Source organism: Vombatus ursinus, unplaced genomic scaffold (genome assembly GCF_900497805.2).
Source record: "Vombatus ursinus unplaced genomic scaffold, bare-nosed wombat genome assembly UNPS02014778.1, whole genome shotgun sequence".
Taxonomy (NCBI): domain Eukaryota; kingdom Metazoa; phylum Chordata; class Mammalia; order Diprotodontia; family Vombatidae; genus Vombatus; species Vombatus ursinus.
This window is the reverse complement of record NW_020954556.1, coordinates 11,307,907-11,320,924: the sequence shown is the minus strand read 5'-3', so window position 1 is coordinate 11,320,924 and position 13,018 is coordinate 11,307,907.

Genomic DNA, 13,018 nt, shown 5'->3' with positions numbered 1-13,018 from the left:
TGTGTGTGATCAAGCAATCTCCTGGTGGGAAGGTTGACAACATCCCATCCTAATAGCCAATTATGATGCTTGTCTCCAACACAAACACATCTACCCTTTCACCCACAACGGCCAACGTTCTCTTACTCCACCTCCTCCCATGGCTATATAAGCTCAGTCACAGCCACAGTTCTAGCGTAACACTGACCTATACACTCACAGTCACAGATTCACAGGTGCCATTAGAAAACCCCCCCTTTTCCCCCATTCCTAGTACCAGCATACCCATTAAGAAAACACCAACTCCTAATGGGTGCACAGCAACCCAAAAACTTTAGGAACCCCTGCTCTAGGAATTATGGAAGAACAGAGGACCTTGGCTGCCTAAGGATTGGAAGGAAACACACACCAGGAATGTCTTAGCAGCTGGTATCTCCAGCAGACAGACAGTGGGCTATCTCTGCAAGGATCTAGGCCATCAACTGGACAGGAGCTGGCGGATTTAGCTTCCTCTGAGACACAACTCCAGGACCACATTTGACTCCCCTGATCAGATAGGAGCTCCATTACAAGGCAATATTGTGGTTTTCCTTAATGTCCTGCCAAACTACATTTGTCTTCCCTCCTCACTCCCCCACTTCCCCTACAAAGTCTCTGTTCAGGTCATCCAGCAAAAAAAAGACATCAATCTCTCCTCTCTACTGCCCCTTCCCCCCACTCCCATCCCCCCCAAAAAGAGCTGACCTTGGGAAAAAAAAGACAGATGAAACTTTAGGCAAATCAAGGGCCTGAGTAGAGAATCTGGGTTTATAAATATGTTTTATATTACCCAGGAATGAGCTAGACTAACTTAATTAGGTATGTGCCAAGTCATTCCCCAGAAAGGAAGCCAGACCTGGGGAGTTTGTGCAGGAACACTAGAGGGTCGAAAATGAGGATATAAAACCTGCAGGGTATGTTTTCTTTATGAATATTTCCAAAAGAAGGAAGCAAATACATCTCCGAAATTAGCTGCTTACCTCCGTCTGGACAGGTTGCCCTTCTTTCCTTTGTTCTGAAATAAGGAAGGGCACAGCTCTGCCTTAGCACATAGGGTGACAGTAATAGGGCTTAGAGAGGGGATTCAGTTACTATGTTGGGGAATGGAGGTCTCTCAGTTGTCCCTTTTGCCTTGAATTTACTGAACATTTCTTAGGTGTCACATTCATTTTTGCTTCAGGCCTACATCAAAATATCCCAGGGAAATTCAGTGTGCCTACTGCCCAAGGATTATGGTGGCTAAGCTCCAAAAGGCCTCCATTGTCTCCATGGTCAATACAAGCTTAGAAGCATAACCATCAAATGGTGATTTTTTTTTGGGGGGGGGGAAGGGTAAAGAAGGGCATAGATCTCATGAAGTTCACTTACCCAGGTGTGGAGAATTTCTTTATCTGTGACAATAAAGAAAATAACCACACCAATTAAATGTCCAATTTTTTGCAGTATCAAAGTACTCTATACCAGGAAGCCCAAGGCACAACACTCATCACGCATGCTCAGAGCAACTTACTTCATTGAAGCTGTGGTCTCCATGAAGACAACCCCAACCCCTAAAAGAAGTGCATGTAACATACAATCCATCGTTGCCTTCTTCCTACAAATCCTCCACAGAGGGGAGAACGCATTCACCCAATTTGCTGGGAACCTTTACTGTAGGCATTGCATGTGAACCAACACAGGAAGAGGTGTGGTAACATGGGGTAGTTTAAAAGGTCCTAAATTTGGAGTCAAAGTACCTGAGTTTGAATCTTGAATCTGAGGTCCCTTCCAGAACTAGATCAATAATCTCACAATTCTGTGACTTCCTTAAACCCCAGTTTTCTCTTTTGTAAAATAAGAAGTATGACTATCTCTAGGTTTCTTCCCTGCTCTAAACATGTGAACCTAAGAACCTTTGTCTATTCATTATCAATAATCAATAAACATTTATTAAGCACCTATTATGTGCCAGGCACTGTGTTTAACTCTGAAGACATAAAGAGAGGCAAAAGATAATCCTTGCCCTTAAGGAGCTTACAATTTAATGGGGGAGACAATATGCAAATGAATATATGCAAAGCAAGCTACACAGGATTGCGAGGAAATAATTACCAGAAGGAGAGCACTAGAATCAAGAGAGGTTGGAAATAGCTTCCTATAGTAGGTAGGATTTTTAGTTGGGGCTGAAAGGAAGTGGGGAGGTCAGATTTTCCCTTACGCCCACTGCATGATGGGCTCAGACTATTCCTTGGTCACACATCTTTCTGATAACTTATGTTATGACATCCCTCCTTCACAAACACAGTTAAACCTTGGTTCAAAATCACAGGATCTGCAGTAGTTGGAAGGGACCTTAAATTCTCTCTCAACCTTCTCATTTTGTGTACAAATGGTGAAGCTGAGGCCCAGAAAATTTGACTTGCTCAGGATCACACAGATAGTAAACAACTGACGTGACATTTGAACCTGTGTCTCCTATCTCCAAAGCCACCGCTCTTCCTACTTTACTATAGCTATTTCTAATGTGGCTTTGGTTGTCTACCAGCTGTTTTGCCTCTTCCTTTTCCTGTACTTCCCTCAGCTAGAATCTCATGTATGAATGCAATATTTCAGCCCTCTGCAACTGAGCCTAAAATAAAAGGATTCAAATTGTTGACTCCAGGGATCAGCAAAGGTATATGCAACTCACTAGACCCAAACACACACCACACAAATACAATTAAAGGAGGGACACACAGGGCAGTCTCCAAAACCAGAATGTTCTGACCTAAAAAGCATGCAGACAATGTGCTACAAGTTCCTTCACTCATTTATTCATTCTTCAATTTGACGAACTTACTATTGATTATATTAATAGCTGATAGCATTATTATTATTACTAAAATAACAATTTACATATATATAATACCTTTGAGCTGGAAAATAACTTCCTTTACCTCAATCCAGTGATGTTGGTATAACAGCTATTATTACTACTAGGTCCCAATTAGTGTCCATTGGGCTAGAACCAATTACCATATTTTACATAATTATAACCTCAAATAGTGTAAATTCAAACACACTCTAGGGAATTCATTATTTGCAATAATCAGGACACAACTATTTGACTTTAAAAATATAGAGAGATCATGCTGGGTGAAGTGAGCAGAACCAGAAGAACATTGTACACAGTAAACAGCGACATTGTTGATGATCAACTATGATAGACTTAGCTCTTCTCAGCAATACAATGATCCAAGACAATCCCAAAGGATTCATGATGGAAAATGCTAACCACATCTATAGAAAGAAACATGAAGTCTGAATGCAAGTTGAAGCATACTATTTTCACTTTTTTTTGTTCATTCTTTCTCGTGGTTTTTCCCTTTTGTTCTGATTCTTCTTTCACAACATGACTAATGTGGAAATATGTTTAACATGATTGCACATGTATAACCTATATCAAATTGCTTGCTGTCTTGGGGAGGGGCAAGGGAGAGAGGGAGAAAAAATTTGGAACTCAAAATCTTACAAAAAATGAATATTGATAACATCTTTATATGTAATTGGAAAAAATAAAATATTACTTACAAATATAGATCATGAAACTCGGGAGAGTTAAGTGGTGTACCCAAATACATGTAACTTGTAGCAAGCTGATGTTTGATTTTAACCCCATTATTTACAATGTGCAATGCACTGTGGCTTACAAGAGTCATAAAAATAAATAGGAGCTTTCTTCTGTTCTCAGGGAGCTTATAGTCTAGCAGAAACATATAGTAGGGACATCATCATCATCATCATCATCACAATAGCTAACATTTATACAATGCTTATTATGTGCCAGGCACTAAGTGCTTTACAATTGTTATCTTATAGGATCCTCACAATAGCCCTGGGAGGTAAGTGCTATTATTATCCCCGTTTTATAGATGAGAAAACTGAGGCAAACAGAGGTTAAGTGACTTCCCCAGGGTCACACAGCTAGTAAGTGTCTGAGGCTGATATTGAATTCAGAGGTGGTTAGGTGGCTCAGTGGATAGAGTGCTGCTCCTGGAGTCAGAAAGACCTAAATTCAAATCTGGCCTCTGAAATTTACTCGCTAGGTGACCCTGAGCGAGTCATGTAAACTCTGCCTGCCTCAGTTTACTCAAGTGTAAAATGAGGATCATAATAACACTCATTTTACAGAGTTATTTGTAAAGGACTTAGCATGGTGGTGGGTACAAGTAGGTACTTTAAAAATGCTTGTTTCCCTCTTTCCTTTCCTTACTCCATACACTGTACCATCTACATGTTAGAAGGACAAAAATATCCTAGACTTAGCAGTGGAGGGACAACCCTAGTCTCTATCTCTGTCCTGAAGGCTGGCCTTGCACCCCAAAGGTCCCCTGAGGCATTTCAAACTGGTTGCCCCACAGACATCTCAAACTCAACATGTCTAAAACACAACTCATAAATAACTTGCCCCTCTTCTGAACTTCCCAATTTTCCATCAAAAGCTATCAATCAACAGCCTCCAGTTACACAGCCTGGCGGACATCCGTGACTTTTCACTCTCCATTATTCAGGTACCAAATTTCTATCTACATAACATCTCTAGTAGCCTATCCCTTCTCCCTTCACATGGTCACCTCCCCATTCATGTACTTGTTACTGAAGTCCATACATGTGAAGTGCCTTATCTCAGGTCAAACAAGTAGTGAGATACAATGGCAGGATTTGAACCTTGCTCTTCTGAGGAAATTCTTTGATAACAAATCCAATGCTCTTTCTCACTATACCACACTAAAGTCTGGAAATATAAATGAAAATCAGGTTTAAGAGAGCTTTAAATAGTGGGTATGCTGGTAAATGTTTAACTAGATCTTGGTGGGGAGGGGAATGGGGAGAATATATGCAGGGCATACTTAAGTTTAATCTACACTATTAACACTTCTTTTCTTGCTTTCTTAAGTCTAGGTGAGCAACAAAATAATAAATCAAGTTTTGATTTGCAGTGTTTGCTGATTTCTGGGCTGTAAGTGATCACACTGAAAATTTAACAATCAGATCTTAGAATTGTGGATGGCAGATTTCAGCAAACCACTGGCTTTAAGTGTCAGGCTAAAACACAAAATTACAGAATTTCAGAATTGAGGACTTCAGACCTATGACTCAAAAAATGTTCCCTTTCCAATGTGACAGACAAGTGATTTTCTAGCCTCTGCTTGAAGTCTTCTGGTTAGGAGAAAACCATAGCTCTAATTGCTAGGAAAACTGTCATTGCATGAGATCAAAAGTAGCCTTTCCTCAACTTCTGCCTATTGGTCCTAGCCAAGCTCTTTGCAATCAAACAAATAATTCCTCTTCCACATTCTAACTGTTCAGATGTTTTCATGTCTCCTCGCATCCCATACACACATACGGTTTGATTTGGGTTTTTTTTTTCCTCCTAAACACAACCATTTCTTTTGACTGGTCCTCTTAAGTTTCTTGAGGCCAAGGGCTATTTTTATTTTTATCGTTGCATCCCAAGAACTTAGAATGGTGCCTGGTACATAATAGGCATTTAGTAAATGCCTTTTGACTTAGAAAATCACAAATTAACATTATTGATATTGTATTGTATTTTTATTTATTTTGTCAAACATTTCCCAAATTACATTTTAATCTGATTCAGGCCACACTTAGGAGTTTTGTAGCTGCTTGCTGCCCAGGCTGCAAAGTTGAAACCTCTGCGACAGGCAACAGAGAACAAATAAAGTTCTTAAAACAAAGGATTGATGTGGCCAGATTTATGTCTTAAAATATTAATTTGCTAGCAGAAGGAAAGAAGAAAGGGAAGGAGGGAGAGAAGAAGCCTTAGTTAAACATTTAGTATGTGCCAGGCACTGTACTAAGTACTGGGAATAAAAGTACAAGCAAAAAGAAAGATACTCCCTGTCCTCAAAGAGCTTACACTCTAATGCAGGAAGACAACACACAAAAGAGAGCTGAAAAGAGGCATGTATGAGGCTATGAGGCCCTGAACTAGGGGCGTAGTGGAGTGAATGGTAGGAGAGGACAGAGAGTTGTTGTGGAGGCAGAATCAATGAGGCTTGGTAATTGATTAGAAAGGAGAGTAGCGGAGTGAGAAGGGTCAAGGATGAGTCTGAGATTGCAAACCTGAGTGAATGGAAAGATGGTGGTGCCCTCAGCAGAAAGAGGGAAGGCAGGAAAGGGGTGGCACGTTGTTGTTGTTGTCGTCGTCATCATCGTCGTTGTTGTTTAGTGGTTTCAGTCAAGTCTGACTTTTTGTGCCCCGACATAGGGTTTTCTTGGCAAAGATACTGGAGTGATTTGCCATTTCCTTCTCCAGGTCATTTCACAGATAAGAAAACTAAGGCAAACAGGGTTAAGTGACTTGTCCCGGGTTACACACCTAGCAAGTGTCCTCAGAAAAAGGAGTCTTGGAGCAGCTAGGTGGCGCAGTGCACAGAGCACCAGATCTGGATTCAGGAGGACCTGAGCTCAAATCCAGCCTCAGACACATAACACTTACTAGCTGTGTGACCCTGGGCAAGTCACTTAACCCCTTTGCCTAGCCAAAAAAAAAAAGAAAAGAAAAAGAGTCTACTTGATTCCAGGCCTGGCACTCTAGCTGCCATCTAACTGGCACAAAATAGTCACTATATAAATGCTACTTATTATTATTAATATTACTATAATGATCTAGTAGTAAAGACCGAGGAGAGTACCAAAGGTGAACAGCATCACAAAAATCCATGGAAGGACAGAGTATCTAAGAGGAAGAAGCGATTGACCGAATCAAAATTTGCAGAGAGGGGTAAAGCAGGATGAGGACTGAGAAAAGTAATTCAAGTCAGCAGTCCAGAAATAAGTAGTAACCTTGGGGAGTGGGGTACTCTTTAGGAGTGCAGTCGCAAGCCAGGTTGTGAAGTGTTGAAAAGTGAGTGGGAGGAGAGGAAATGGAAGGAATGAATGACTGTAAGTGACTTTTTCTGAGAGTTGGGCTATTAAAGGGAAAAGAGAATAGGATCATGAGATCATAGACATAAAGTTGGAAGAGACCTAAGAGGTCATCTAGTCCAGTTCCTTCATTTTTGAATCATCTGAGGCCCAGAGAGGTTAAGGGATGTACCCAAGGCCACACAGATCATAAATGATAATTGGGGGATTTGAATAGCTTGAAGAGATGGGAGGAGGGTCAAGTAAAAGGAATTTTAAAATGGAGGAAACCTAACCATGTCTGTAGGCATCGGGGTAGGAATCAAGGGATAAGGAAAAATTAAAGACAAAAGGGAAGGAAGAAATGATTTTGGGAACTCTCAGAGGTGACTAGGAGAGCAAATGAACTAGGCATAAAGCTAGAAGAGACCTCAGAAACTATCTGGTTCAACTCCTCCATTTTACAGATGACGAAAATGAATCTCAGGGAGGTAAATTTACCTAAAGTCACACGGGCAATAAGCTGACAAGGGATGGAGGGCCTAGGGGGAGGATTCGAACACAGCCCCATAGACTCTAGTTCCTCTGTACTAAGCTGCCTCCAGCATAGTAGCCTTGGAATATTTGGCCATGGAGAAGACATAGTTTACAAATTTTCCAGTCCTCACCCTCACTCCAACACGTTCAATCAGGAGAGAGGAAAGCTCTTGGCTGCAATTCAATTAAACTGTATTTAACACCATTTCATCAACTAGTTCAGGCCTACTATGTGTAAGACCCTTTGCTAAATGCAGAGATGAAAAGTGGCAGGCCTTGCTACCATCTCAAGGAATTTACAATTTCATGCAGTTGGGAGGGTGGCATATGCCATGTACAGAATACAAAAAAATTATTTTAAGGTAGTCAGATGGAAGATGGAATTCATTTCCTGAGTTTGGACATGGGCCAGGTCATACTGACCTTTAGGAAAACATTTCTGGAACAAGGAAAAAAGGAAAAGGGTGATAGGGGGGAAAAAATAACTGCTTTTTGAGTGCTTGAGATTGGAATTTCAGTTTCAAATCTCAAAGAAATGTGGGAAAAATACTGAGAGACAGAACACTGAGGATATCCCTTCAGCCAATGTTGCCAAAAATGCAATTGTACATTCACCCAACTGGAGTTACTTCAAACAAAGGGCTACTGAACATATGGCTACCTTGGGCATTTTTTCATTATCCCAGAATGTTCCTACAGTACTCATGTTGGTAAACTCCATCTGTATCTCTGTCAAGGGAAGAAATTTCCATCAGGAGATGTCAGCAGGAATCAGGGGAAAGACCTTTCCAATTTGCTTAGATAGAAGGAGGTATCCACATGGATCTCCTCTTTCCCTCCCATTTTTCTCTGGCTTTGGCCAAAAATGTCTTGTTTTCTCTTCTGGAGATTATCTCATCACCCACTATTGCCTACTTAGGGGTTTTCCGGATGGCAAAGGGACACATGGGACAGCACATGGTGTGTATGAGGATGCAATTCTGGAGCCAGTATGGCTGATGAGAAAATCCCCCCCTCTCCTGTGTGCAAAGGAACGAGGATGAAAGGTAGCTTTTCTGAAGCTTCTTTTCCCTGCCTTCTCTCAAATATAGGAGTAAGTGCCTGGTCGTCTATCTTTGACAACCAGACTTCTTTCTGTCTTTAGTCCCTCAGCCTTGGCATTTCAGCCTTAGTCCTGTTTTAGGCCCTGAGTGATCAACATGGTTAAGGATTGCTTTCCTGTAAATACTCCTATCAATTTATATGACATATCTATTTTCAAATTTGTTTATGTGTGGGGCCAACTTAAAATGTTCCCCACTTAATCATTCCTTTATTATATTCCTTCACCCACCCGAAGAGTTCTGCTAGGAAAAAATGGTTTTCCTTTCAACAGTAGAATTAATAATAGAAGGCTATTTCTGGTCACATGACCTCATTTTTAAATGAAGGTTTCTGCAAAGGAAGGCTCAGTGACTTTTACTTGCCACAACAAATCACCTTTGGACTTACATGACCACAGACTTTTTTTTTTTAATAAAGGAAAACAAAATTTTCCTTTAGCCAGAAGAAGCATTTTAACGAAGACACTAATAAGCTAGGGGGAATCCAAAAGAGGGTAACAAGGATGGGTGAGAGGCATCCAAACCATGACATAGAAAAACCTGTTGTAGGATCGGGGGAGTTATTCAGGAAGAGTAAACACTCGAGGTAGGGGGCCAGGATATGATATGAGCTTTGTCCTAAGGAATCTGAAGGGGTGTCATGTGGGAAATGGATTAAGCTTGGTTCTGTAGGTCTCCAATGGTGGAAACAGGAACAATGGTTAGAAGTTGGAGAAATATGGGCCATGGTTTGATAGAAGGAAAGAAAGTTGCCTCGAGTTGTAGGCAATCTAAAGTCAAATAAGGTCACTACAGGTCTTCAAACAGAAGCTGGATAGTCCTTGTTTGGGGTCTCATAGAAAGGAATTCTGCTCTAGGTATGAGCCAGACTACATAGCTTCTATCTATGACTCTAGGTAAATAGTAGTTGTTGTTCAGTTGTTTTTCAGTTGTTTTTCAGCCACGTCCAACTCTTCATGAAGCCATTGGAGGTTTTCTTGGCAAAGATGTTGGAGTTTGTCATTTCCTTCTCCAGATCATTTTATAGGTGAGGAAACTGAGGCAAATAGGGTTAAGTGACTTGCCCAGTGTCACAGAGCTAGTAAGTGCCTGAGGCCAGATTTGAACTCAGGAAAATGAGTCTTCCTGACTCCACTAGCATTCTATCCATTGTACCACCTATGTAAATAGTAGCATGACTTTAATTATTAGTGAAATAAATACACATACCCCAGATATTTAAGCCAACAATGTATTGCAATATGCTTTTACAATACTAACTATGTAAAGTCATTATGCTAGGACCTGGGGATACAAAGTCAAGACAAAAAACATCTTCTGCCCTCTAGAAGCTTACATTTTACTCCACATGGGTGTAGAGAAGATGGTAAGTAAACAAATAAGTCTGTATGTAAAAATTTGAAGAAGGAAATGAAACCTCACAACTAAGAGGCTCTATTACAACAAGCATTAATTAGGTACCTTCTATGTTTCTGGCACTACGTTATCGATATTTTGGTAACCTGACTTCATGGGTTTATCCACTGTGCATTTACTCTCTAAGCCTCTCTAAGACTAAAAGTTGTAGAACAGTTCCTAACTTCATTGGCAGAGGGAATTCCTTCACTGGGAATTCCCTAGATGGACCATTCTCAACAAAGAAAAAAATAACATATACACATGCATATCCATGAATGAATCCAAAATGATAGAGGACCAGGCAAAACATCAAGGAGACCTGGGTTCAAGTCCTGTTTCCAACACACTCACTCTTCTTCCCATTATGTGCTCAGGTAACAAAGAGGAGATTTATTAAGGCATAAATTACTAATGACAACAGCATTTTACACTTGTGCTTCCTTAATGTCTTAATACTCAGTTTGGAAATTGCCAGGTTCAGTAACAGCTGAACCTGAACTAAATGTTAATTAAGGGTTTCTGTTCCACATTGATTTGACTGCTGTTTTGGTCCTACTGTTATAAAAGTGGTTGTCTGACCCTGAGAAGGCACAGAATCTCCATGCCCCCAAGAAACTTTCCTAGGCTATAAGACGCAGAGGAGGTAACCACCTGCATTAGTAGAAGGTATTTCCTCACCTGGGAACTCCCTGTACTGATGAAACGATGCTCCAGTCTATCTTATTATTCTGTGATAAGCATGGTGCAAAGCGCTAAGAATGCAAAAATGTGGCATAGCCCCTGCCCTCAAAGAGCTTACTTTCTAATGGGGAAGATAACACATAGGGAAAGTAGTTACAAAGATGAGAAGACACAAAAATAGTTGAACAAGAGGTTAGTCAATTGATGTGCCCTTGCTAGGGATAATGGTAGTATTGATTATAGTGTTCAGAATTAGACCTGGTAGGGACAGGAAGGTAGTCCAACCTAGCTGTTAGGTCAGAAAATGGTCAGGATGAAGAGGAAATTCCATCTTTACCCAGGGATCCTCCTGGAGCATTTTTCTAGCCCCAATCCCTGTTATCTGACCAGATTTATCCTAAACTCAAGGTCTTCTCCAATACTCCAGCTCCTCCACAGCCTGTCCTCCAGAGGCCAAATACTCCCCCTCACTTATTCAGTTATCTCATTTCACACTGCTACCCCTTGCCTCCTGCCAAGACCACACACCCCCATACCTCTGAATGTAGTGAAGAGAGCTTCCTCTGTCCTCACAGGACACAACATTGCCATCTGCCACAAGGTTGGACCTTGAGAGAAAACCTTGTACAATCTACCACCACTGGCCTCTTTCCAATCACTGATACTTTGCCTGGACTTATTGTTCAAAGGTTAGCATATTCCTACCCCCTCACTCTTTCCCCATCCCAGTGATTCTGAATCTCTTGATCATTAATATAAAAATCTTTTTTCCCTATCCCCAGTTACCTGCTTCCTTACTCTCATCCTCCTCAACCCTACCTATTCATTCTCCCATCCAGATATGCCTACCTTTTCCATTGTGCTCTATAGAATTCCTGCTGCATAACTGACAAACTTCTTTTCATCTTATTCTTTTTTCTTTTTTGCTCCTTCTTTCTGGCGCTCACTGAGACTGAGATCTGGATTTCAAACTACATATTAATACTCCTTCATCTACCCTAACATCTAGTTCCTTAGGCTCTCAATTCCCATGTGCTCACACTTCCTTATGCCTTGCATATCTTTTTGGTCTACTGAAGCACTGTGCATAGTTTTAAAATCAATCAACAAACATTTATTAAGTGCCTACTATGTGCCAGACATTATGTTAGGCACTGAGGATACAAAGACAAAGGTGACCAAAGTCCTCTCTCTCAAGTAACTTGTACAATGTTTGTACATATACTTGTGTTTGTGTGTGTGTGTGTGTGTGTGTGAGTGTGTGTGTACAAGATACAGAGAGAGTAGTTGCAAGTTAACCTTAGATGGGAAAGCACTAGAATGTAAGGAAAGAAGGAAATGGTGCCTACAGAAAATGAATGTTTAAACTAAGTTTTTTTTAAGTTTTTCTTTGTTTATTTTTAACATTCTTTTCTTTTTAAATTTTGAGTTTCAAATTTTTTCCCTCCCACTCACCCCTCTCCAACCCACTAAGATGGCAAACAATATGAAATCAATTATACATGTGAAATCATGCAGAACATTTCCATATTAGCCATATCTCCAAAAAAAAAAATAAAGTGAGAAAAGTATATTTCAATTTGCACTTGGAGTTCATCAGTTCTCTCTCTGGAGGTGGATAGCATTTTTTTCAACACGAGTCCTTTGTAATTTTCTTGGATCATTGTATTGATCAGAGTAGCCAAGACTTTCACAGTTGATTGTTATTGCAACATTACTATTACTATGTACTGTTCTTCTGTACTTCACTTTGTATCAGTTCATATAGTTCTTGCCATGTTTTTTGTTTGTTTGTTTTCTGAAACTGCCTCTCTCACAATTTCTTATAACACAATAGTAGTCCATCACAACCATATGCCACAACTTGTTCAGTCATTCCTCAATTAATGAGTATTCCCTCAATTTCCAATTCTTTGCCACCACAAAAGGAGCTGCTACAAGTTTTTGTACATATAGGTTCTTTGCCTTTTTATTTAGTCTCTTTTTGGGGTACTGTGAGGGACTGTCTGATGTTGGCAACTGCCAGGTGGGCGCTGTGGCAAGATTAGGGTAAGATCTGGGTATTTGGAAGTCGAGGCAGGGGCTGTGGTAGGGGGAGTCGTGGTGAACTGGGATATGGAGAAGCCCTGAGGCAGTGGGCAGTGCTATGTGAGATAAGCTGGGTGCAAGGAAGTAGCCGGAGCATGTGCTCCTGGACGGCAGAGGACGAGTTCCCTTTGCTTAGTCCCCTCCCTATATGCAACGTCAACCCCAGACGCCTCCTTCCTGTGACCTTCCTGACTTCCTGGGTTCCTTTGTGTAGCACTGACCCCAGACGCCTCCTTCCTGTGTCCTTCCTGACTTCCTAGGTCACGTACTCTGTCTATGCACTAATCCCAGACGCCTCCTTCCAT